General features: G+C 38.0%; 1 protein-coding gene across 2 annotated transcripts in view; it reads right to left on the reverse strand.

The window, feature by feature from the left end:
- TLK1 (tousled like kinase 1) overlaps positions 1 to 22262 on the reverse strand; it is a gene marked incomplete at both ends in the record, with an annotated part of 153982 nt that overhangs the window by 130534 nt on the left and 1186 nt on the right. The gene's annotated exons all lie outside the window — the stretch shown is intronic.

Raw genomic sequence — 22262 nt, forward strand, 5'->3', positions numbered from 1 at the left:
TTAGGATGTTGGCAACACTAAGTTCCAAGCAGCTGCAGGGCAGAGGTCCCCATTTCCTTGCTGTCCATCAGGTGGGGTTTAGTCTCAGCTTTTAGAGGCTCCCTACATTCCTTGGCTCATGGTCCCCTTCCAAAGGCAGTAACACCAGGTCAAGTCCTTTTCATTGCTTCTGAGTCAAATCCCTCTGACCTCTCCTTCTGCCCCTTTCCTCTTTTGCTTTCTTCTTCTGCCTTCTTCTCTTCTGACTTTTCTATTTTCAAGGGCTTGTGTGATTATATGGGACCTACCAAAATAATCTCACTATTTTAAGGTCTGTTGATTAGTCACTTTAATTACATCTGCAAAATCACTTCACAGCACTTCCTAGGTTAGTATTCAACTGAATAATTGGGACAGAAATGTTGGGAGAACATCTTTAGAATTCCACCTATCAAAGAACAGGGAAGTTTGATTTACTGGATATCAACCTAATTATGAAACTACAGTAATTTTAAAAATATGATACCGGCACAAAAACAGACAAACATAATACAGAATATAGAGCCTAGAAACTGACCTGTTTCTGGGCAGACACTTGATTTACAAAAAAGGGTAGCACTGCAAAACAGTGGGAAAGAACAATTCTTTTCAGTAATTTGTGCTGGGACATCAGGACACTCACAGGGAAATGAAACCTACTCCCATCTCACACCACACAGAAAAAAATCAACTACAGAAGGATTACAGATCTAAATATGAAAAGCATAATAACAACAAGGCTTCTGAAAGATAATACCGGAGAGTGGGACTTTAGGAATAGTGGCATGAGGAGCTCAGTGGACCATTTCTCCAGTAAAAGAACAATTTAACTGGTGAAAAAAAAATTTTTTTAAACAACCAACCATTTAATGTCTCTGAAAATTGTCCTAAGGGCATACAGCAAATGGAAAAACATTTATTCAAGAAAACATACTAAACGGAGGTGAGAACAGCAAGTATCCATGACATATGGGCCATAAACCACTCCCAATTACACCCCTCAACTCAGGGTGACAGAAGTTCTACACCAAACAGGTGCTACCGGAGCTCCCACACTCCAGCCTAGGACTAAAATTTCACCCCGGTAGGGGAAGGCTGCTGGCATCTCTCACCTGTCACACCCCCCAGCTCAATGTTGCAGAAACTCTATGCCAGGGAGGCCTGGATGAGAAGAACAGGGGTCCCTCCATCCAACCAGCCCCCACTTATAAGGCAGGAAAGCTCTTCTCCAGGTGGAGTAGGCCAAAAACACTACGTCCCAATTCCTCACTCATAAGGCAGAAGTTCTTTACCAGGAGGGGCAAGATGAAAGTAGGACTTACTCTCCTTGCCCAGCACACTACTCCTAGAGTGGGTGTCACTTCGAGAGAAGTGATCTCCTTGCCTCTGACTCTAATTTCACTGAGGCAAGGCAGAGGTTCTTCCCAGGGGAAAAGGTAGACCATTAGGAACAGAAAGCTCTGTCCACCCCACCTAGCAGAATGACTTTACTAGAACAGACTGTGGGGGACCTCACTTCTAAGGGCAATGTCCAAAACTATGGAGATCCTGGAGGTGAATAACTAAAAGGAGGCAGGTAGTTCCACAACAGCAGTAGCAACAAGCAAAGCTACAAACCAGCTAGAAGTTTAACAGAGAGAACTAGGCAAAGGAAAAGGGGGTAAGATTCCTCAAGGTAAGCAGCACAAGTCTCAAAGGCTGGCAACACTTCGCTTCTGCAGAGACCTGGCTTAATGCAATCAATCTATGGAGCAATTTATGCCCTGGGATGTTGGTGAAAACAATAGAGCAATAAGCTAGCAGTCAGTGGAGGCTGACAGCTGGCTGTGACAGCAATAGAAGCAGACCAGCCAAAAGCTTAATGGGGAGATCAGGGAAAGAGGCAAAGAAAACAAGGCCAAAACCAATCAGCTCTAGGGCTTCCCTGGTGGCGCAGTGGTTGAGAGTCTGCCTGCCGATGCAGGGGACACGGGTTCGTGCCCTGGTCCAGGAAGATCCCACATGCCGCAGAGCGGCTGGGCCCGTGAGCCATGGCCGTTGAGCTTGCACGTCCAGAGCCTGTGCTCTGCAACGGGAGAGGCCACAACAGTGAGAGGCCCACATACCGCAAAAAAAAAAAAAAAAAAAAATCAGCTCTGGTGGTCAGGGAGACTGCACACGATTTTGAGAGGGCCCAGATGTTGGATTCATCAGACAGAATTTAAAGCAGCTATTATAAATATGTTCAAAGAACTAAAGGAAATCATGTTTCAATAATTAAAGGAAGGTATTATTACAATGTCTCATCAAGCGAGAATATCAATGAAAAACAGGAATTACACAAAATAATCAAATGAGAAAATATGAATACAAGTAAAGAGAGCGTAACTGCACATTTCTTCTCCTTTCTTCCCTTAACTAATTTAAAAAGCAATTACACATACCACATGTATATAACTGTATTGTTGGGTCTATAACATAGAAAACATAATGAATTTGACAGTAACAGCACAAAGAAGACAGGTGGAAACAAACTTTATTGGAGTAAGGATATAACATCATATGGTATAAATCAAATCTACATGAAGTAACATCGACATATATACACTACAAATGTAAAACAGATAGCTAGTGGGAAGCAGTTGCATAGCACAGGGAGATCAGCTCAGTGCTTTGTGACCACCTAGAGGGGTGCGATAGGGAAGGTGGGAGGGCGGCACAAGAGGAAGAGGATATGGGGATATATGTATACATATACCTGATTCACTTTGTTATACAGCAGAAACTAACACAACATTGTAAAGCAATTACACTCCAATAAAGATTTTTAAAAAACCTACATGAGGAAATGAAGAGAACCAGAAATAATACATAAGGTCAGTACAAAAACTATAAAGGGGTTTTCCTTTCTCATCTCAGTATCTTTAAAAAAGACTTTAAATCATACAAAATAATTATAACAATTTATTCTGGGGTAACATATAGCAACATATGTAACAAAAAAAGGGGAGGATGGAGTAGAGCTATATAAAGAACAAAGTTTCTATATACTACTCAAATTAAGTTAGTGTAAATCTGAACCAGTGTTTGATAAGATGTATAACGTAAACTTAGAGCCATCACTACGAAAATAACTCAAAAAAGAATTAAAAATCACAAAAGCAATTAAAATGTTACAATAGAAAATACTCAGTGCAAAAGAAAACAGTAACGTGGGTACAGAAGGATAAAAAGACATGAGACACAGAGAAAACAAATGCAAAATGGCAGACATAAATCCAACCATAACAAAAACATTGAATGTGAATGGATTAAGCAATATAATCAAGAGGCAGAGACTGTGGGAATCGATTAAAAAAGAACAAGATCAAATTAAATACTGTCCACAAAAGACACACTTTAGATCCAAAGACACAAACAGGATAAAAATAAATGGCTGGAAAAAGACCCTGCAAACAGCAACCACAGAAGAACTGAAGTGGATATACTAATATCAGCTTCTAAAATGATTTTAGAGGTGAAGAGAAACATTTTATAACAAAGGGTCAATCCATCAGTAAGATATAAAAATTATAAACATATATGTACCTTATAACAGACCTTCAAAATACTTGAAACAAAGCTGACAGAAACAAAGGGAGAAAAAGACAATTCAAAACTAGCTGGAATATTTCAATACTCCATTTTCAATAGTAAATAGAACTAAGCAGAAAAATAAAAAGGAAATAGAAAACAAACACAATAAACCAACCAGACCTAAAAGACATCTAGAGAATACTCCATTCGACAACAGAATACATGCTCTTCTAAGGCACACATGGAACACTCTCCAAGACAGACCATATGCTAGGCTACAAAACAAGAATCAGGGCTTCCCTGGTGGCGCAGTGGTTGAGAGTCCGCCTGCCGATGCAGGGGACACGGGTTCGTGCCCCAGCCCGGGAAGATCCCACATGCCGTGGAGCCGCTGGGCCCGTGAGCTATGGCCGCTGAGCCTGCGCATCCGGAGCCTGTGCTCCGCAACGGGAGAGGCCACAACAGTGAGAGGCCCGCATACCGCAAAACAAACAAACAAAAACAAGAATCAACAAATTTAAAAGAAGTGAAAGCACACAAAGTATGTTCTCTGACCACAATGGAATTAAATTAGAAATCAAATACAGAAGAAAATTTGAGAAATTCACAAATATGTGGAAATTAACATACTGCTAAATTACCAATAAGTCAAAGGAAAAAATCAAAAGGAAAATAAGAAAATGCTTGAAATGAATAAAAATAAAAACACAACATATCACAACTTATGGGATGAACTTGTGCAAGCCTCTTAGATAGCCTCCATCCACCACAGGGCAGACAGCAGAAGCAAGAAGAACTACAATTCTGCAGCCTGTGGAACAAAAACCACATTCAAAGAAAGACAGACAAGATGAAAAGGCAGAGGGCGATGTACCAGATGAAGGAACAAGATAAAACCCCCCAGAAAAACAACTAAATGAAGTGGAGACAGGCAACCTTCCAGAAAATGAATTCAGAATAATGATAGTGAAGATGATCCAGGATGTCAGAAAAAGAATGGAGGCGAAGATTGAGACGATGCAAGAAATGTTTCACAAAGATCTAGAAGAATTAAAGAACAAACAAACAGATAAACAATACAATAACTGAAATGAAAACTATACTACAAGAAATCAACAGCAGAATAACTGAGGCAGAAGAACGGATAGGTGACCTGGAACACAGAATGGTGGAATTCACTGCTGCGGAACAGAATAAAGAAAAAAGAATAAAAAGAAATGAAGACAGCCTAAGAGACCTCTGGGGCAACATTAAATGCAACAACATTCGCATTATAGGGGACCCAGAGGAGAAGAGAGAGAAAAAGGATCAGAGAAAATATTTGAAGAGATTATAGTCGAAAACTTCCCTAACATGGGAAAGGAAATAGCCACCCAAGTCCAGGAAGCACAGAGAGTCCCATACAGGATAAACTCAAGGAGAATCACATTGAGACACACAGTAATCAAATTGGCAAAAATTAAAAACAAAGAAAAATTACTGAAAGCAACAAGGGAAAAACAACGAATAACATACAAGGGAACTCCCATAAGATTAACAGCTGATTTCTCAGCAGAAACTCTACAAGCCAGAAGGGAGTGGCATGATATACTTAAAGTGATGAAAGGGAAGAACCTACAACCAAGATTACTCTACCCAGCAAGGATCTCATTCAGATTCCATGGAGAAATCAAAAGCTTTACAGACAAGCACAACCTAAGAGAATTCAGCACCACCAAACCAGCTCTACAACAAATGCTAAAGGAACTTCTCTAAGTGGGAAACACAAGAGAAGAAAACGACCTACAAAAACGAACCCAAAACAATAAAGAAAATGGTCATTGGAACATACATAGCGATAATTACCTTAAACGTGAATGGATTAAATACTCCAACCAAAAGACACAGGCTTGCTGAATGGATACAAAAACAAGACCCATATATATGCTGTCTACAAGAGACCCACTTCAAACCTAGGGACACATACAGACTGAAAGTGAGGGGATGGAAAAAGATATTCCATGCAAATGGAAAACAAAAGAAAGCTGGAGTAGCAATACTCGTATCAGTTAAAATAGACATTAAAATAAAGAATGTTACAAGAGACAAGGAAGGACACTACATAATGATCAAGGGATCAATCCAAGAAGAAGATATAACAATTATAAATATAAATGCACCCAGCATAGGAGCACCTCAATACATAAGGCAACTGCTAACAGCTATAAAAGAGGAAACTGACAGTAACACAGTAATAGTGGGAGACTTTAACACCTCACTTACACCAATGGACAGATCATCCAAAATGAAAATTAATAAGGAACCACAAGCTTCAAATGACACGAGACCAGATAGACTTAATTGATATTTATAGGACATTCCATGCAAAAACAGCAGATTACACTTTCTTCTCAATTGCTCATGGAACATTCTCAAGGATAGATCACATCTTGGCAAGGTCACAAATCAAGCCTCAGTAAATTTAAGAAAACTGAAATCATATCAAGCATCTTTTCTGACCACAACGCTATGAGATTAGAAATGAATTACAGAGAAAAAAACGTAAAAACCACAAACACATGGAGGCTAAACAATACGTCACTAAATAACCAACAGATCACTGAAGAAATCAAAGAGGAAATCAAAAATTACCTAGAAACACATCACAATGAAAACACAAGGATCCAAAACCTATGGGATGCAGCAAAAGCAGTTTTAAGAGGGAAGTTTATAGCTATACAAACCTACCTCAAGAAACAAGAAAAATCTCAAATAAATAATCTAACCTTACACCTAAAGGAACTAGAGAAAGAAGAACAAACAAAACCCAAGGTTAGCAGAAGGAAAGAAATCATAAAGTTCAGAGCAGAAATAAATGAAATAGAAACAAAGAAAACAGCAAAGATCTATAAAACTAGAAGCTGGTTCCCTGAGAAGATAAAATCAATAAACCAGTAGCCAGACTCATCAAGAAAAAGAGGGAGAGGACTCAAATCAATAAAATCAGAAATGAAAAAGGAGAACTTACAACAGACACCGCAGAAATACAAAGCATCCTAAGAGACTACTACAAGCAACTCTATGCCAATAAAATGGACAACCTGGAAGAAATGGACAAATTCTTAGAAAGTTATAACTTTCCAACACAGAACCAGGAAGAAATAGAAAATATGAACAGAGCAATCACAGGAAATGAAATTGAAACTGTGATTAAAAATCTTCCAACAAACAAAAGTCCATGACCAGATGGCTTCACAGGTAGGTGAATTCTATCAAACATTTAGAGAAGAGCTAACACCCATCCTTCTCATACTCCTCCAAAAAATTGCAGAGTAAGGAACACTCCCAAACTCATTCTATGAGGCCACCATCACCCTATTACCAAAATGAGACAAAAATACTACAAAAAAAGAAAATTACAGACCAATATCACTGATGAATATAGATGCAAAAATACTCAACAAAATACTAGCAAACAGAATCCAACAACACATTAAAAGGATCACACACCATGATCAAGTGGGATTTATCCCAAGGATGCAAGAATTCTTCAATATACGCAAATCAATCAATGTGATACACCACATTAACAAACTGAAAAATAAAAACCATATGATCAACTTAAAAGATGCAGAAAAAGCCTTTAACAAAATTCAACACCCATTTATGATAAAAACTCTCCAGAAAGTGGGCAAACAGGGAACCTACCTCAACATACTAAAGGCCATATATGACAAACCCACAGCAAACATCATTCTCAATGGTGAAAAACTGAAAGCATTTACCCTAAGATCAGGAACAAGACAAGGATGTCCACTCTCACCACTATTATTCAACATAGTTTTGGAAGTCCTAGTCCGGCAATCAGAGAAGAAAAAGAAGCAAAAGGAATCCAAATCGGAAAAGAAGAAGTAAAACTGTCACTGTTTGCAGATGACATGATACTATACACAGAGAATCCTAAAGATGCCACCAGAAAACTACTGGAGCTAATCAAGGAATTTGGTAAAGCTGCACGAGACGAAATTAATGCACAGAAATCTCTTGCATTCCTATATACTAATGATGAAAAATCTGAAAGAGAAATTAGGGAAACACTCCCATTTACCACTGCAACAAAAAGAATAAAATAGCTAGGAATAAACCTACCTACCTAGGGAGACAAAAGACCTGTATGCAGAAAACTATAAGACACTGATTAAAGAAGTTAAAGGTGATAACAACAGATGGAGAGATATACCATGTTCTTGGATTGGAAGAATCAATATTGTGAAAATGACTATACTACCCAAAGCAATCTATAGATTCAACACAATCCCTATCAAATTACCAATGGCATTTTTTACAGAACTGGAACAAAAAAATCTTAAAATTTTTATGGAGACACAAAAGACCTCGGAGAGCCAAAGCAGTCTTGAGGGAAAAAAATGGAGCTGGAGGAATCAGACTCCCTGACTTCAGACTATACTACAAAGCTACAGTAATCAAGACAATATGGTACTGGCACAAAAACAGAAATATAGATCAATAGAACAAGATAGAAAGCTCAGAGATAAATCCACGCACCTATGGTCAACTAATCTATGACAAAGGAGGCAAGGATACACAATGGAGAAAAGACAGTCTCTTCAATAAGTGGTGCTGGGAAAACTGGACAGCTACATGTAAAAGAATGAAATTAGAACACTCCCTAACATCATACACATAAATAAACTCAAAATGGATTAGAGACCTAAATGTAAGACCAGACACTATAAAACTCTTAGAGGAAAACATAGGAAGAACACTCTTTGACATAAATCACAGCAAGATCTTTTTTGATCCACCTCCTAGAGTAATGGAAATAAAAACAAAAATAAACAAATGCAACCTAATGAAACTTAAAAGCTCTTGCACAGCAAAGGAAACCATCAACAAGACGAAAAGACAACCCTCAGAATGGGAGAAAATATTTGCAAACAAATCAACGGACAAAGCATTAATCTCCAAAATATATAAACATCTCATGCAGCTCAATATTAAAGAAACAAACAACCCAATCCAAAAATGGGCAGAAGACCTAAATAGACATTTCTCCAAAGAAGATATACAGACTGCCAACAAACACATGAAAAGCTGTTCAACATCACTAATTATTAGAGAAATGCAAATCAAAACTACAATGAGGTATCACCTCACACCAGTCAGAATGGGCATCATCAGAAAATCTACAAACAACAAATGCTGGAGAGGGTGTGGAGAAAAGGGAACCCTCTGGCACTGTTGGTGGGAATGTAATTTGATACAGCCACTATGGAGAACAGTATGGAGGTTCCTTAAAAAGTAAAAATAGAATTACCATATAACCCAGCAATCCCACTACTGGGCATATACCCAGAGAAAACCATAATTCAAAAAGACACATGCACCCCAATGTTCACTGCAGCACCATTTACAATAGCCAGGTCATGGAAGCAACCTAAATGCCCATCGACAGATGAATGAATGAGGAAGATGTGGTACATATATACAATGGAATATTACTCAGCCATAAAAACGAACGAAATTGGGTCATTTGTAGAGACATGGATGAATCTAGAGACTGTCATACAGAGTGAATTAAGTCAGAAAGAGAATAACAAATATCATATATTAACGCATATATGTGGAACCTAGAAAAATGGTACAGATGAACCGGTTTGCAGGGCAGAAATTAAGACACAGATGTAGAGAACAAACATATGGACACCAAGGGGGGGAAGTGGCAGGGGGTGGCGGTGGTGGTGTGATGAATTGGGAGATTGGGATTGACATGTATACACTGATGTGTATAAAATGGATGACTAATAAGAACCTGCTATATAATAAAATAAAACTTTAAAATTCAAAAAAAAGATTTTTAAATATTGTTAAATTTATTTATTTAACCTTTGCAAATTTTTATATTGTGTGTTTTACAACATGTGTAATATATCAGCATATATTGTAACATTTTACAAAAAAAAAAAGAACTTACAGGGTGAATTAATTGAGTGCTTACAGGGAAATTTACAGTTGTAAATACCTATATTAAAAAAAGAGAAAACAAGGAAAACATTTTTCATGTATTGAGATACTTCTTAAATACCATAAGGGAGTGGGGGAACAGGCCACAGAACAGCGGAGGGGTGTTAATAAAAAAAAAAAGTACTTATCCAAAATACAAAAAGAATTTCTTCAATTAATTTTTTATTTTTGTAAAGAGAAACAACACAAAGGAAAACTGATCAAAAGATCTGAACAGGTACTTCACAAGATATATCCAAAAGTCAATAAACTTATGAAAAAATGGGAAACCTCTTAACTCATCAGGGAAATGACAATTAAAACCACAAATACCACCTAATATCCACCAGAATATCAAACATAAATAATATTAACAATTCCAGCTGTCAGTGAGGGTGCAGAGCAATGGGAACTCTCATACACTGTTCACGGGAATGTAAACTGTTACAACCACTTTGGGCAACTGGCAGTATCTACTAAAGGCAAACACACACACAGCCTACAACCCAGTAAATTTACTGTTAGGTATATACTCAACAGAAATTAATAGTACATGAAGAGACAGGTATAAATATGTTCATACAGCATTATTAGTAATAATAGAGAAGTGGAAACAACCCAAACATCTATCAACAGATTGCATAAATAAACTGTGGTATATGCATACAAGTAATATTATAGAGCAATGAAAGTGAACAACAGTTACAGGAATTAACATGGATGAAACTCTAAAACATACGTGAAACAAAAGCAGCTAGAAAAATATATATACTGTGTGAGTCCGTTTATATAAAATTCAAAACAGGCATAATTAAGTCAGAATAGTGATTGCTTTGGAGGGAAGGGAGAAGGTAGTGAATGACTGATGAGTGCAGGAAGAGAGCTCTGAAATGCTGCCTATGTTCTATTTCTTAACTGAGTGGTCGTTACGTACATCGATTTATAGTAATTCACTGAGCATTATTTATCGTGTGCATCTTCTGTATGTATTAATATTATGATACAATAATGAAAGGTAAAGCACCATATAACATTAAAAAATAAAATCAACTGAATCACAGTAAAATTAGAGCACTTGAACTTTAGAAAGTAATAATTTTTTAAAGACTGGGCTTTTGAGATAAATATTAAGTTTAAGTTCAATCTCACTAGCAATCAAGACATACCAACTGAAACAAAATGATAACATTTAATAGTTAAACTGGAGGAAAACTGTCTAATTCCCTTCTCTAGGGAATACTCTGTTCATACCTATTGACAGAAATACAATTTCCTTCCTTCCCACTTTTCCTTTTTAAAAAACCTTCCTTCACAGCACTGGAGAGGGTTGCTCTATGATCCACAGGAGAATAGTGCTACTGTGGTTCCTGAATTTCCAGTTTCTAGTTCAGTCCCCTTGAGACCTAAATGGGTTCTAAGAGATACTCAGCCCTATATCCTTCTAATAATAAATTTGTTTTGCTAAAGTTTTTTTCTAGCAACCAAATGGCCAATGAATATAACACCTTGATATAGGCTATGCTACAACCACATTATATAATAATTCTGTTTATATCAGAAGTTGAAACTGGCATCACAAATTGTTTTATCTGATCCACAGTGGTTTTTTTTTTTTTTAAAGTATAAATTACATGCTATGAATTGTAGTCTTCCTCACTAGACTCTGGCCAAGCTCCTAGGAGGCAAGGACTGTATCTTACATACCTTTGTTTACCCAGTGCTATGCTCCAGGCCCAAAAATACTTGCTGAATTAATAAACAAACTATGCCAATAAGGTTTCTATAAAACTCTAAAGCTCTGACAATTGATTCACTTCTGAGAAGCAATACAGATTTTAAAATCCTGGTTATCCCATAGGGAAAACAATAGTGACAATACACATTAAATGACATTAAAAAAATTCATGCCCTTTTGCCCAGTAAAGCAAATCCTTAAAATGTAAAATAAAGAAATATGGGCTTCCCTGGTGGCGCAGTGGTTGAGAGTCCGCCTGCCGATGCAGGGGACATGGGTTCGTGCCCCGGTCCGGGAAGATCCCACATGCCGCAGAGCGGCTGGGCCCGTGAGCCATGGCCGCTGAGCCTGCGCGTCCGGAGCCTGTGCTCCGCAACGGGAGAGGCCACAACAGTGAGAGGCCCGCGTAACGCAAAAAAAAAAAGTATAATAAAGAAATAAATCAAAGGAAGAAAAATTGTATGTATAATAAATACCACAATATTATATAGTGAAAAGAAATGGGACTAGCAATTATGATTATCACTTGAAATCTGCCTCTGTCATACACAACTCTGCTAGAATTCTTCAAAGAGCCAGGGAGATAATATATGTATGTATGTCAAGTGTACTCTGGTCATAAGGATCTTAATCCAGATGGTACTTGTTCCCTATTCTTGACATTGAAACAAAGAAAAAATGTTTAATTCTAAAGCATCCTTGTATCTAAATATAATAGTAACAGTTAACACATACTGATTGCTTAACACGCCACAAATTTCTCATTTAATTCTCACAACCTTATGAAATAGTTACTATTTCTTATCCCATCCTACAATCAAGAAAACCTAGGAATTCCCTGGCAGTCCAGTGGTTAATACTCCACGCTTCCACTGCAGGGGGCACGGATTTGATTCCTAGTCGGGGAACCAAGATCCAGAAAGGCACACGGCCAAAAAAAAAAGCATTTAAAAAAAAAAAAAAAAGAAAGAAGATCTACAGATGCATGGAGAGGTTAAGTAACTTACTACAGTAAGTGGCAAAACCTAAACTGATATCCGGGTCTAACAAATATGTGCTTGTAACTACTTCTACATAATAATGCTTCTAACATAAGGTACCAATATCTAAGTATAAACACCTAAGTATAATGCTGTCAACTAGGTCAGAGAAGTAGGAGACACTGATAGGAAAGAGGAGTAGGGAGCCAAGAGCTTGCCAAGGACTGCCATTCATTAGCCTGTTGGGTTTGTTGTTTAAAACTATAAAATAAAAAATTTTTAAACAGTGAGAGAAATGCCCGGAGAAAATATAATAAAGCATTTGATAAACTGGATTAGATACATGTTCAGTACGAAGATCGCAACCCTTTGGTTAACTGCAAGGCACTGTGTTAATAATGTTTAAGCCCAGTAATTCCTAGGATGAGGTGAACCCCGCCTGGTTCAAAAATACATGCCTAGGGTTTCCCTGGTGGCGCAGTGGTTGAGAGTCCGCCTGCCGATGCGGGGAGCACGGGTTCGTGCCCCGGTCCGGGAGGATCCCACATGCCGTGGAGTGGCTGGGCCCATGAGCCATGGCTGCTGGGCCTGCGCGTCCAAGCCTGTGCTCCGCAACGGGAGAGGCCGCAGCAGTGAGAGGCCCGCGTACCGCAAAAAAAAAAAACAAAAAAACCCTATCTCATGCACTGCTGCTATATGAGTGGAACACAATTCTTCAAATAATAATTTGGCAATAGTTATCAAAAGCCTTTAAGTGTTTTTATATTTTTTGCCCTGATAATTCCATCACTGGGAATCCTCTTCGGGGGGTGGGGGAGCTTTTACTCAGAGATATTACATCAATATCTATTGTAGCCAAAAAGTAAAAGTAAAAAAAAAAAAAACCTAAATAACTAACTGTGGTAGTTAAGATGTTTTTGTTCACCATGATCCATCCATTCCTCAGGAAAACTACCACTCACCTAATTTGTGTGACCTTCAGCGGTCTGTCAATCATGGCTTTCTGTGGATTCCCCAACTCACTCTACCTACAGCCATAGTGGCTACCTTGCTGTACATCTCCCAGGTACCGGTGATTGGTTAAGGAATTGACAATCATAATACATCATCATCAACCCAGAAGTGACATGTGGACATTAGGAAAAAGTTTTGCCTGCCAAGTGTGGTTGCTAAGCCAAAGGTATGTGACTGAGCTCCAAAAGCAATAGGCTAGAAGAACCCAGAAATGGAGTCAAAGAGGCTCAGTGACATTATTTGAGATGTTGGATCTAAGCTGTTTCCAGAGCCATTCCATCCTCCTCCACACATACAATTCCCAGTTACATGAACCAGTAAATTCCTTTTTTAACTTACCAAAGCTTGTGTTAAGTTTTTATCACAGGTAAGCAAAGGAATCATGACTAACACACTACCAAAAGAAGAATGGTTAACTAAGTAAATTATAGTACATCCATTCAGTATCCCTGTGGTTAAAATTCAGTGGAATAATGCTAACAGAATAGTATAACTGTTAAGAGCATGCACTCAGGAGCCTAGTCTGAATCCTGACTCTGCTACATATTCGCTATGTGTCCTTGGGTTAGTTAGTTAATCTCTCTGTGGCTCAACTTCCTCATCTGTAAAATAGGGATACAATAGTACCTACTTCATGACTGTTAGAAGTAAATGATTTACTATTTACAAAGTGCCTAGAACAAGTCCTACCATTAATAAGTATATGTATCTTTCAAATAAATGAGATAAGCAAAAATATATACAAAGTTAACTAAACCATGTAACTTCACTGATGTTTTTTAAAATCTGTGCACAGAAAAAGGAAAAACTATGTTTTTAAAAAAGCAAAAATACCCTATTTGTCAAAAAAAAAAAAAAAAAAAAAGAAACATGCCTCAGGTCTCATGAAAGACAGGATGAATCTGATTGGCCTCATACAAATCCCCCTGACCTTCTCCAGAGGCACCATATTCACCATCAGACAAGAAGCACATACATAGTGTCAAGTGTGGAATTATGAAATCACAATGTATGACACTTAACACAATACCAGCAAGTACCAGGTTAAAGCTTAATTTAAACCTAGAAGTCATTTCTCCAACTAAACTAGTTTCCAGGGAAAGGTACAAATTTATGAACAGAACGAACTCTTAATAATCCATATAAATGAAAGAGAACAAATATTATGTCAGCCCCCAAAACCACTCATATTTGGCTTTGTACTGCATCTTTGTAGCATACAAGCATTTTAACTTAGAGGTAACTGTCTTCGTGAAATTCACAAAATTTCAAACCTAATAGTGAAGCCACATTGAGAAGATTTAAGTTTCACAACCTACCACCTATTTCAAGTCTGCATCTTTCTACATCATGCTTTGAATTCCTATCAACCCTTTCAAATTCTTCCTCTCATTAGATACACTAAATAATACATGTTACCAAGGGATCTGTTTTGTATGCAATAAGGTAATTAAAGCTTTAAGTGTTTTAAAAAATACTTCTTATAAGATGAATCAGATTAAGCTTCAAGCTTCCTTTCCCTGCCATATTGAACACTAATAAAACTCAAACATCTGCCACTAAAGCATCTCAATTTTGTTCAGAGTCTCATGCACCAGGTTAAAACCCTCCACAATAAGTGGACTATTCCTATATGGACAGTCAAAAATTCTCCATTCAAATTCTAATGTTTATTTGTTATTGCTGTGGTGAGCTTATGAGGTCAAAATATTAAGATAAATGGCATCCCAATTTAATTATTAAACATGAAAGTAAGATATTTCATTAGTATACCTCTAACATTTTCCATGAAACTTAAGATCTGTACAAATTGGTTTTGGATTTTTCTTTTTTTTAATCTTATCTCCACACACATACAAAACTCATGCAAAAAAATAATAATAACAAAGTTTACCAGTAAATTGAATGAGCTTAAAAGACTGATTAGTAAATTAAAATATGTTAAGGAAAAACTAAGAAATTACCCAAAACTAAATTTCCATATCTTACGCAATATATCCCAGTGGTTAAAATGCAGACTTGATTCAAATCTCAGCCCTAACATTTACTACTCTGTGTCATACTGGGCAAGTTTCTTTACTTCTCTGTGCTTTGGTTCCTCATCTGTAAAATGAGAATGATAATTGTATATACCTCACAGAGTTATGAGAATTAAATGAATTAACATGTACAAACAATAAACTTTAGCTATTATTGTTATCCATTATCACTCTCTAAAATATAACTTGCCTATGAATTACTAAAATGAGTATCTCCCTGGGTCTGAAATACGTGCATATTAAGTATATAATCACTCTGTTTAAAAAAAAAAAAAAAAGCTTTAACAGATCTTCAACAAAACTTTTCGTTAGGTGCCACCTCTATAGAGCAGCAGTCCCCAACCTTTTGGCACCAGGGACCGGTTTTGTGGAAGACAATTTTTCCACAGACAGGGGTGGGGAATGGTTCAGGCGGTAATGCAAGCGATGGGGAGCAGCAGATGAAGCTTTGCTCACTTGATGCCACTCACCTCCTGCTATGCAGCCTGGTCCCTAACAGGTCCCTAACAGGCCGCAGACCGCAGCTGTAGTGGTCTCCCGGGGATTTGGGGACCCCTGCTACAGAGGACATCCTACTATGCACTGAGAATATGGAAATGAACAAAACAGTCTCTGAATTCAAGACCTTTCTGTCTAGTACGCAAAAAAATAAAACTATAATAAAAGGTAGTATGACAAAGGTGCTATGAAACAGACAATCCTATATGACACTAAGGAGCAGAGGCATCTAACTCGGGGGGAAACACCCCAGAAATAATTTCTGAGGAACAATCACCTAGTTACTTCACTTCAGGGCACCACATTATTATTTATGTAATTTACACAGCTTTTAATACATTCTTAACAGTATTTTAGAATGTAGATCATTAAAAAGATCACCTAGCACACTACTGCTTATGATGCTCATAAATAAACTTAAAAATCTTTTGGTAATAACGAAGATGAGTATCTTCTCTTAACAAATTATAACATAACCTTGAAAAGGTCACATTGCTTCCTCAAGAAACATTTCTTTCACCAATAAATAAAAGCTACAAACTTTCCTCCAGTAAATTATAATTAGCACTAATGTCAAATTAGTAATATTTTTGAGCTGTTAGAGAACTCTGAAGGCTTCGAATTCAACTCCCTCATTTTACAGATGAAAAGGAGCCACAAAGTATAATGGAGAAAGCACTAAGTTGAAAGTCAGAAAACTGAATCTTGGTCCCACCTCTCCTACAGTAAAAGCCTGGGCAAATTATCTAAGTTTCCTCATCTGTAAAATGAGAGGTTTGGATTCATTTGCTTCCAAGGTCCCTTTCAGCTCTGTAATTCTCATTTTATGAAACTGAAGCAGAGAGATAAGCAACTTGCCCAAAGTCACCCAGCTAGGTAATGGCAAAACTGGGACTACACTTGGATTCCAATTATCAATGCACTTTCTCTTCTCTACCATACTTCTTCTCCTACTTCACCATTCCTCTAAATTATTCTAAGATTTCTGGAAATTATTAAAGAGCATGAAGGAGTTTATTAAACTAAATGACTTAATCCTATGGCTCTTCTATAGAAAATGTGCTTTAAGTCTAAACGCAAGAAATACATGAAGTCTCAAGCTGTGTCACTTACTACACTTAAGTTGACCCCAAGAAAGTTACAGGAGTTTAACCTTGACTTCCCAGCACCTAAAATCTAACCTTTCAATACATCTCACAGAAGAGATTATGTTCCATATTAAATTAAAATATGAATTGCTATAGGTAATGATAGCTAGTACATGCATAATTCTCTTAATAAGATGAGAATTTAAATTCTTCACTTTATGTTCTGGTTTTATTTAATATGCATTTTTAAATTCAAGAGAGACCAATTTAAATGCTTTGCCTTCATGCATCCTTTTTTCAGACTCTCTAGCTTTAAAACCATTAGATTAAGCACATTACTTCTGAAATCACATACACAATTACAAATGAAAGACTATACAGACTGCTGACAGTTTCTCTTTCTGAACTGAAAATCAGCCCCCCACAGCATCCTAAAATTCTGTGCCCAAGTATATGACAACTCTACTAAACTGTATCGTAAGCAGCATCTGATTCCCTAAAATGTCTTCAAAGCTTATTATATTTCACAGGGAATTCATCAGGATTTCAGGAAGACTGACAGTGTTGATTCCAGAAAATACAGAAAAATCCTCAGAGGAAAAGCACGATAGAAATGCAAAAGAGTAATAAAGTCAATGATAGTTTCATGCTACTGACTTAAGAGAATATTCAAAAACATTCATGGATATGTAAGTACAGTTTAACTATATTTACGAATTTTCAAAGAATCACAGAATGTTTGCAATTTTTAACTGGATGGGACCTTAAGTCACTTAATCTAATAGCACACAAAATAAGAATCTACAGAATTTATCTCTAGCTCCCCCAAAAAAGTCTCCGTAGTTTGCTTTAAATTCTTTAAAGCAGTTCATTGCTGGCCAAGTCTAGCAGTTATACAGTTTTTACATTCTTGTCAAAAAATTATACTGAATTCATTCTGTGCCTTCCTAACTTTCACCTGCTGGTCCATCTTCTATAACAGCATAATGAACACATTCTCTCTTCAATTTATGTGTTTGAAATGCCTGAAAACAGCTATACTTTTTCCCACCATTTAGTCTCTTCTTTAGTCTAAATGTATGGTCCACAGATTTCTTGTGGGTACTGAAGACACTTCCGGGATAAAATGTACTTCCACATCACAAGTACCTTTAAAAAAAACTGCCACTTGTCGAATTTTGGTGTAATATCAAAGAATAACTTCCAAAAAGACTATTAAAATAATTATTTTGGGCTTCCCTGGTGGCGCAGTGGTTGAGAGTCTGCCTGCCGATGCAGGGGACACGGGTTTGTGCCCCGGTCCAGAAAGATCCCACATGCCGCGGAGCGGCTAGGCCCGTGAGCCATGGCCGCTGAGCCTGCGCGTCCGGAGCCTGCGCTCCGCAACGGGAGAGGCCACAACAGTGAGAGGCCCGCGTACCGCAAAAAAATAATAATAATAATAATTCTTTTGCAACTACATATCTATGTGAAGTTGGATTCTCTTCACATGCCTCAATCAAAATATGTCTCAGGGCTTCCCTGGTGGCGCAGTGGTTGAGAGTCTGCCTGCCGATGCAGGGGACGCGTGTTCGTGCCCCGGTCCAGGAAGATCCCACATGCCGCGGAGCGGCTAGGCCCGTGAGCCATGGCCGCTGAGCCTGCGCGTCCGGAGCCTGTGCTCCGCAACGGGAGAGGCCACAACAGTGAGAGGCTCGCGTACCGCAAAAAAAAAAAAAAAAAAAAAAAAAAAAAAAAATATATATATATATATATATATATATATATATATATATATCTCAACAGATTAAAAGAAGAAAATCCAGCTGTCTTCTAGTAAGCCAGAAATTAAAGTGATTTGTAAAAATATAAAACAATGCCATCAGCCTCACTGAAGCGTGTTTTGTTTTAATTTTTGGCTGCATTGGGTCTTCGTTGCTGTGCGCAGACTTTCTCTAGTTGCGGTGCGTGGGCTTATTATTGAGTGCAGGTTCAATGCAGGCTCTCATTGAGTACAGGCTCAGTAGTTGTGGCGCACGGGCTTAGTTGCTCTGCAGTATGTGGGATATTCCCGGATCAGGGGTCAAACTGGTGTCCTCTGAATTGACAGGGGGATTCTTAACCACTGTGCTACCAGGGAAGTCCCCTCACTAAAGTTGTTGTTTTAGAATATTTATCTTCATTTTAAAATTTGGGGCTTCCCTGGTGGCACAGTGGTTGAGAGTCCGCCTGCCGATGCAGGAGACACCGGTTCGTGCCCCGGTCCGGGAAGATCCCACGTGCCGCGGAGCGGCTGGGCCCGTGAGCCATGGCTGCTGAGCCTGCGCGTCCGGAGCCTGTGCTCCGCGGCGGAAGAGGCCACAGCAGTGAGAGGCCCGCTTACAGCATGCATGCATGCATGCATGCATGCATAAATAAATAAATAAATAAATAAATAAAATTTGTTAGCATGTAATCAGATTGTTATTTTTAGATAAATATTTTTGAAGATATTTCATTTCAAATATAGTAAATATCAATAGACATAACCCACATAAACAAAATCTCTTCCTCAATAATTTTTAAGGGAGTAAAGGGGTCCTGAGACCAAAAAGGCTAAAGCACAGCCTATTTCTCAGGGGCAGATTCCCCGACTTCTAACTATCTTGGATTTCCCTCTCTCCTCTAATACGTACATATGCCTCTGTAAGGGAGGCACCTACCACATATCTGTATATTCATGAGCTAGAATCCTTAAACATACAACCCTGTCTTGCTCCGGCAGGTGACTTCAAGAAATTAAAGGGCCATCTGGTATACTTAACTGTTCACATCTCCCTACAGGTATTACTCAATCATCTGGAGTCAAATACTTTAACTCTTCTGTCTAAAGGATGCAGTCTGTAAATATGGAAACAGAGAGCAAGTTTATTTAAACTGCGATATTATCTTTTTGACCAAACTACTTTCGTTATTTATATAAAAGTAAAGCAAATTATTCATATCTGGCAAGATGAAACAGAAAAGCCAAGTCTTTTGTATAACCATTTATTTGACTCTTAGCAGTAACCCATTCAAAAGTACCTATGGGGCTTCCCTGGTGGCGCAGTGGTTGAGAGTCCACCTGCCGATGCAGGGGACATGGGTTCGTGTCCCGGTCCAGGGAGAATCCCACATGCCGCGGAGCGGCTGGGCCCGTGAGCCATGGCCGCTGAGCCTGCGCGTCCGGAGCCTGTGCTCCGCAATGGGAGAGGCCACAACAGTGAGAGGCCCGCGTACAGCAAAAAAAAAAAAAAAAAAGTACCTATGTACTGATACGCAAAAAAAACACCTGCTCATCTAGCCAGTACACACACCAGGTTCCTCGGCCTCAGCAAACAAACCTGACCTTATTTGAAAATTTAATTTCCTAACTTCCTACATCCTTATTCACAGATTAGAAGATAAAGTGGGATAGAGAATTTAGCCACAGGTTTAAAAGACCCAATGTGAAATCTAGAGCTACACTGCTGAGCACCTCTCAGAGAATTTTAAGATTGATAAAGGAAGAGCTTTGGGACTCCGAGGGAAGAAAGAAGTCTACACTATATCATATAAATTCCGAAATCTTATGAGTTAGGCTTATAGATAAGATACTTATGGAACAACTTTGAAAATAGCCCATTTTCAAAGTAAAGTTTGCTTAAAAGGAGTTCATCACATATGTAACTTTATATATATACATATGCGTATGTGTATCTCTTTTAAGTTTAAAATTTTCTATTATATATTAAATTTAATTGGCTCAATTTTTCATGAAACAGAGTTTATTCTCTCCTTGATACATACACTCAAGTTCCATTAATAGTAATGGTTTGGGCCTCCCTGGTGGCGCAGTGGTTGAGAGTCCGCCTGCCGATGCAGGGGATACGGGTTCGTGCCCCGGTCTGGGAGGATCCCATGTGCCGCGGAGCGGCTGGGCCCGTGAGCCATGGCTGCTGAGCCTGCGCGTCCGGAGCCTGTGCTCCGCAACGGGAGAGGCCACAACAGTGAGAGGCCCGCATACCACAAAAAAAAAAAAAAAAAAAAAAAAAAAAAATAGTAATGGTTTGTACTATCTATCAGTCACCAGCAATTAAAGCTCTCAATTTACATCAATTACACAACATACTAATGTTACTTGGAAAAGATGCAAAGCACTTGTTAAAATAAAAACTGGGATCACACTCAAAAGAAAATGTTTCCATCTTGATACCTAGGGCTTCATATATGCAATTCCTATTAGCATTAGTGAAATCTGAAACTATAGCTTCAAGATGAATATATATAATCCTAGAGAGAATTAACAGTTTTAACTTACTTCCTGGTTGGTCAAAAAAAGCAATGTACCACTGTCACCATACAGGTACTTGGGTGTGAAGTATAACTTCCACAAAAGCATGTCCTGTTATTTCATTAGTAAATAGAGACTCACTATTCAGGCTACATAAAAATCCAAACTGCTGGACAAAATTTCTGGTTATTTGGAGGGTCAAGCTAAATTATTCCAACCCCTGAAAAATTTAAAACATCAGGAAAATTGCAGAATAGTATGAAAGTTTTTTAACTAGAGTTGAAGTAACCTCAGAAACTCAAAATCTAGATTTTTCAGCCCCCAAATTATTAATTACAGATGTTATAGATGAGCAATTCAACACTATGCCCTCAGTATCTAGCACAGTGCTTAGCTCACAGAAATGGCTCAGCAAATATTTAAGAAATGAATGAAAAAAAGGTATAGCCTTAAAAGAGAGTCTTTCCCAAGACCATCATTTACTATCACTCATTACACTATCATTCCTAACACTATCATTAAGCATCTTAATGAAAGTACAGACAAAAGTAAAAGCATGCTAAAAGCACCAACTGCTCTGTTTACAAAATAGGTTTTAAAACATTCATTTACAAATTTTCAACTGCAAAAAGAAAAATCACCAGGTGTACTAAATTTGAGTGAGTCAATAAATAAACTTTTACCTTCTAATAATCAGAACTCAGGGTTGGGGGTGAGATGGAAAGGGGAAATGTCATGTCAATGTATTCAGCACGCTTAATGGATGCCATAAATCAAACCTTCCCCTGAATTTTCCAGAGCAAATTCATACCAATCTTTGAGCCTATTGTCACTTTCACACATGCTCACAGGAACAAAATGACAAAGAATGCTGTGCCTGAACCACTGGATTCAGGGCACAAACCACTTGATTAACAAATGTCAAGGCTCTGAGTCGTAAATATTGACAGATATTTTCAAGATAAATTAATCCCACCGACTCCTGCATAAATCAAAGCTCCTGGTATCTTTAAAGGATTCACTAGACTACTGGACTTCCAGACGTTTTTTTTGAAAATGTGG

The sequence above is a fragment of the Hyperoodon ampullatus genome (assembly GCF_949752795.1).
Source record: "Hyperoodon ampullatus genome assembly, chromosome: 8".
In the NCBI taxonomy this organism is placed as follows: domain Eukaryota; kingdom Metazoa; phylum Chordata; class Mammalia; order Artiodactyla; family Ziphiidae; genus Hyperoodon; species Hyperoodon ampullatus.